Raw genomic sequence first — 5,721 nt, 5'->3', positions numbered from 1 at the left:
CCTTACTAGGTTTCACCCTAATTCGGCAAAATCTTATCACCCTATCTCTAGGCGTGCAATCAACTCCGCTTAATTATGACAAATTTGCTCTTAGACAGGGTCTAATCCTCCTCTGAATAAGAGCATTAACTCGAATCAATATCCTAGAATATTAAAACAAGAATTAAGAACACATAATTAAGAACAAGTCAAATATTTATCATACAATTTAGATAATAATAACAAGATCCTTCTTAGGTTTCATTCCTATTAGGTATTTAGGGGGTTTAGTTCATAATTATAGAAGAAAACATCTCAAAATAATAATAAATACAAAACATCAAGAAAACCCAAAACCCCTGAATGGAAATTGAAGGGAGATCTTCAGTCTTGATGATGAATCCAGCTTTTGAGATGGACCAATCGACTTTCCTTGATTAATTCCTTACCTCCTACTCTGCGTCCCCCTTCCTATGTGCCTCCTCAGGTGTTTAAATAGGCTTTAGAATACCTAAGAGCCCTCAAAATTGGCCTTTTTCAAATAGGGTTATACTTGGGCTCGACAGGGACACGCCCGTGTACGATTACTCCAACTCGTGGTCAAGGCTGTTGAATAGGCACGGGCATGTAGTCTATCCATGTAAGTCGTGCTTTGATCCTGCCAAAGGGACACGCCCATCTGAGGAAGTCCAGGTAGTGTTGATTTCCCATGTGGGTCCATTTTCTCTATTTTCGGCCCGTTTCTCGCTCTTTTTACTCTCCTATGCTCATCTAAGTATAAAACATGAAATTAAAGAATTAGGAGCATTTAATTCACCAAATCTAAGGAGAAACCATCCATAAGTGTGCTAAGCATGGGATAAAACATGTATAAATTACAGTTTATCAAATACCCCCACACTTAAGCTTTTGCTTGTCCTCAAGCAAAATCCTCAACTCACAATCAAAATAAATTCTTCTCAATTTATAATCCCTATCAATAATATCTCAAAATAATCCATAAGTATTCATACATTGAAAATTCAACTGAAAGTACATAAAAGTTTCAAACATTCCAAGTTGAGTATTTTATCACGAAAAATAGGTGTCTCCCCTTATCTAAGTGATTACCTTTTATCAAAATATCACAAAGTTTAACATCCTCCTAAAGATTGACTCAAATCACTCAAGGTGTTTAAGGACATCAATTAAAGCACTCATTAGTCAATATGAAAAGCTATTGCCATAGGCTTGCTTGAAAATCAAATCTCCACCACTATAAATTGAGCTGATACATCAATCAAAAAGGTCTTTTAGAGGGTTGTAATGTGGCTTTGGTTAGGGGGTGTGGTCACAAGCTAAAAGAAAAGGTTAGAATCGAGATTGAATTGAAAAATTACCTAGCTAGAAAAATAACCAGTCATTAGTTGAATACAAGTGAGCTTTTTCTCAGAATATGGAATTAACACTCAAGCTCAAAAATGACGAATTACTACTAATATGTGTTGAAGTGTTTTTTTTTTTTTTAAGAACAAGTCAAATACATAGAAGAGCAAAACAAAGCTAAGCGATTAGTTCAAATTAAATCTCGACAAAAATAGGGATCAATTTAGGGGATTTCAACAATAATGGGTTATGGGTTAATATTGAGGGTAAATCAATTAATTTCTTGTTAGGCTCAAAGGGGTTCACTAAGGTTCAATTATGAAGGTAGGATTTTGTGGATTGAGTGGGTTAAACCTAAGCACCTTTATCATCTTGACATATCAAATCAAATGGTGTAGTCTTGACATGCATAATCAAGCAAGTTCTAGAATAACAAATCAATATGCACTCATAATAAAAGTGAGAATGAAAGAAATAAAATATGCTCTAAAGGGTCAAGATCTCACAAAAATTATGGTTTTTTAATGTATAAACTTGTGAATTTCAACTCACAATAATACCTAAACTTAGGGAAACAACCTAAAAGTTTATAATTCTTCAAAAATCAACTTTTCATGCTTGATTCCCTAATGTCTTAATGTTTAAACAATCAATGCATAAATGCCCATGTTTTAATTCAAGACATATCAATAAAAATCATAAATTAATTAAAATTCATTCTAATATTGTTATGAGTGATTCACGTGAGAATAAGACAAAATTCAGGGATTTCTAATGATGATATGAAAGACCCCCTACACTTAAGATGTACATTGCCCTCAATGTACAAAAATAAATATATTGAAAAATATAGATAAATAATCATAAGATAGGGAGAGAAGTGAAACTTCCTGAATAATGAATGAACTCCTTGATTTAGAGTTATGGAGAATAATCGGCCAAGGCAATGATGAGAGTGGAGGAGGATACTCCGGTGGTGGTATAGGTTCATTAGTCCATAAGTCCTACGCCAAAAGAATATTATATCTGGTAGTAGCTATGGTCATGGTCGAGTAGGACATGACAGTCGTGGAAAACATTTGCAGGTGGAGTTTTTAGTTCCTATGCGATGATGAGCTTTGGAGCTCTTTATAACTCTGATAGAATCAGAAACTTTTTAGGAAATATAAGGAAGCATAATTACTCGTAATAAAATAGCTGAAACTATAAATTATTCAATAAAAATTATAAAAACTAAAATTAAAATAATAATAAAGGAAAATGAAATAAAAAGTACTTAAATATGATAAATAAAGATAAAGGTGAAAATAAAAATGAAATAAATGTGGAGGGACATCATCAGTAATATCCTCTGGGACCTCCTCCTCGGTAGACTGCACGAGGCGATACTGAGGAGGGTAGGTGCGACGTCGTTTCTTGATCATCCTCATGTTTAGCATGCTCAAGATGCCCTGTGGGGACATCTAGCCAATGAGAGTGAGGGAGGATGACTGTGCCACTGTGTTGAGGAGCCCAAAGTGTCGTGCCAATTGAGTCCCATAAGGCCCGATAGAGATGACCCCTCTCCTATGTCGCTCCATCTAATGGCGGATGGCGAGGGCGATGAAGTAGGCAAGGTCGAAAACCTGCCCGTTCTCCAAGCTCCATAAGAAATAGGCGTCGTGAGTGTTGGTGACGCCAGTGCTCTCTCGTCATCCCGTCAGAATGTCTGCCAAGATGGCGTGTAGGCATCGCAGGGATGGGGCGAGGGCTGATGCCTTAGAGCAGCTAGGATCATAGGAGCCGAGGCAGGGACGAGGTCCTTCCAACACTTTGAGGGAGAGTCGTGGATGTGGCAGTAGAGGGTGTCGAGTTCATTGTCGTCCATGAACACATCCGTGTACAGCCCTAGTGCAATCCCGAACTCGAGTACGCTTAACTGGCACACTAGACCACCAAGGCAGAATTAGACCGTTCCAGGATCGTCGAAGTTTGTAATGACGACTTGGAGATGGAAGGTCGAGCATAGTTGATAAACCGTAATTTATACATATTTCTACCCCATGTTTAACGCATTTTATGGATGATTTTCCATTAAAATAGGTGAATTTGATGCTCCTAATGCTTTAATTTCATGTTTTGCACGTAGGAGAGCATAAGAGAGCGAAAGGAATGAGAAACGGGCCAAAAACAGAGAAAATGGGCCAAAGTACAAAATCAACACATCCTGGACCTCCTTACACGGGCAGACCACACGGCCGTGTCAATCTGGCATGCTCGATCACGGCCTTAAGTAATCGCACACGGGCGTGTCCCTACCGAGCCCAAGTTGAGTCCAATTCGAAAAAGGCTAATTTTGAGGGCTTTTAGGCATTCCAAAGCCTATAAATACACCCTAGAGAAGGAAGAAAGGGGAGGACAGAGTAGGGGGTAAGGAATTACTCCAAGACAGCCGATTGGTTCATCTCAGAAGCCAGATTCATCATCAAGCCTGAAGATCTCTCCTTAATTCCTCTTTAGGAGTTTTGGGTTTTCTTTATGTTTTGTATTCTTTATTATTCTGAGATGTTTTCTTATTTAGTGATGAACTAAATCCCCTAAATACCTAAGGGGAATGAAACCTAAGACGAATCTTGTTATTATTTCCTAAGTTTTATCATAAATATTTGACTTGTTCTTAATTATGTGTTCATAATTCTTGTTTTGATATCCCAGGATACCGATTCAAGATAAGCTCTTATTCAGAGGAGGAATAGACCCTGTTTAAGAGTACATTTGTCATAATTAAGCGGAGTTGATTGTGCGCCTAGACATAGGGTGACAAGATTTTGCCTGATTAGGGTGAAACCTAATAAGGGGATCCATAGATCGAGTTAATGCAACCCTAGAGTGTCAATTAGATAAAAGTCTCGATTATTCAATCTAGGGATTAGACGTTATTAGTCTTGAATAGGGATAATAACATAACATAGGGATTTCTACGGAGCAGGTTAAATGAATAAATCGTGTGATTCCGAGCCAGAATAACAAGTACAGTCTAGGTGGATTTTTCCTTAGGGATTGTCTTCATTCAATCAATTTTTCCAAAAGAAATTCCCCAATTCCATTCTCTGTGCGTTCTTAGTTTAGATAATTAGTTAGTTAAAACAAAAACCTATTTATTCTTAGGCTAGATAATAAAAAGACAGGCATTACTAGTACTTTTAGTTCCTTTGGGTTCGACAATCCGGTCTTGCTAAAACTATACTACTGTTCGATAGGTACACTTGCCTACATCGCGATAATAGTTAGTTCAAGAACTAGTAATTATAAATATTGAAAACCTATCACGAAATCACGCGATCAATTTTTTGGCGCCATTGCCGGGGAACTGAAATATTAGGAACACTCAATTTTTATTACTTTAGCCATTTATTTTATTATGCACTTTAATTTATGATTATTATTTATTAATTTACATTTTTCTTCTCTTGGTAGGTTTTTATAGTTTATGACTAGAAGAAATCCGTCAGGACCATTACTTTTTGACGAAGAAATCGGTCGTACAATTCACAGAAATCAAAGAGAAATAAGGTGAAGCTTAAGATACACAGAGAACGAGCAAGAAGACGATACTCAACCCCCAACTGAAGATATGGCTGAAAACCAAGGCAATCAGCTACCTCCTGTAACTGCGGTTAATCAAAATCCTGCTCCACGCACTATGTATAATTATGCTAAACCTTTTCTAACAGGAACTGAATCAAGCATAGTTAGACCTACTGTAGCTACAAATACTTTTGAATTAAAACCTAACACTATTCAAATGATACAGCAATTGTTCAGTTTGATGGTTTGCAGGATGAGGATACCAACACTCATTTAGACAACTTCTTAGAATTATGCGATACATTTAAAATTAATGGTGTCTTTGATGATGCAATTCGTCTTCGGTTATTCCCTTTTTCATTGAGGAACAAAGCTAAATAGTGGTTGAACTCATTACCATGAGGGTCAATTACTACTTGGGAACAAATGACCGAAAAATTTTTACTAAAATTTTTTCCGTCGGTTAAAACGGCTAAATTATGTAATGATATCTCTTCTTTTGTGTAGATGGATTTAGAAACACTCTATGATGCATGGAGAGATACAAGGACCTTTTGAGAATGTGCCCTCATCATGGGTTACCGCTTTGGCTATAGGTTCAAACGTTCCATAATGGCCTGGATCTTTCGACTCGACAAATGGTTGACGCAGCTGCTGGCGGAACCATCAATAATAAAACACCTAAAGATGCCTATGAGTTTATAGAAGAGATGTCACTGAATAACTATCGGTGGCAAGTCATGAGGACAAAGCCAACGAAAACAACCGGCATTTATAGCGTCGATTCGGTCACCATGCTCTCTAATTAGG

At 37.2% G+C, this 5,721-nt stretch overlaps 1 non-coding gene across 1 annotated transcript; it reads right to left on the bottom strand.

Moving 5' to 3' along the window:
• Positions 1-5,385: 5,385 nt before the first annotated feature.
• Positions 5,386-5,491, bottom strand: LOC128294442 (small nucleolar RNA R71). The gene has a single exon (XR_008284752.1). It is a non-coding gene; the product is annotated as a small nucleolar RNA R71 (small nucleolar RNA).
• Between the last annotated feature and the right edge of the window lie 230 nt (positions 5,492-5,721).

The sequence above is a fragment of the Gossypium arboreum genome, chromosome 6 (genome assembly GCF_025698485.1).
Source record: "Gossypium arboreum isolate Shixiya-1 chromosome 6, ASM2569848v2, whole genome shotgun sequence".
Lineage (NCBI taxonomy): Eukaryota > Viridiplantae > Streptophyta > Magnoliopsida > Malvales > Malvaceae > Gossypium > Gossypium arboreum.
Note: the sequence above shows the minus strand (reverse complement) of the source record. Positions and strands in the feature narration are given on the sequence as shown.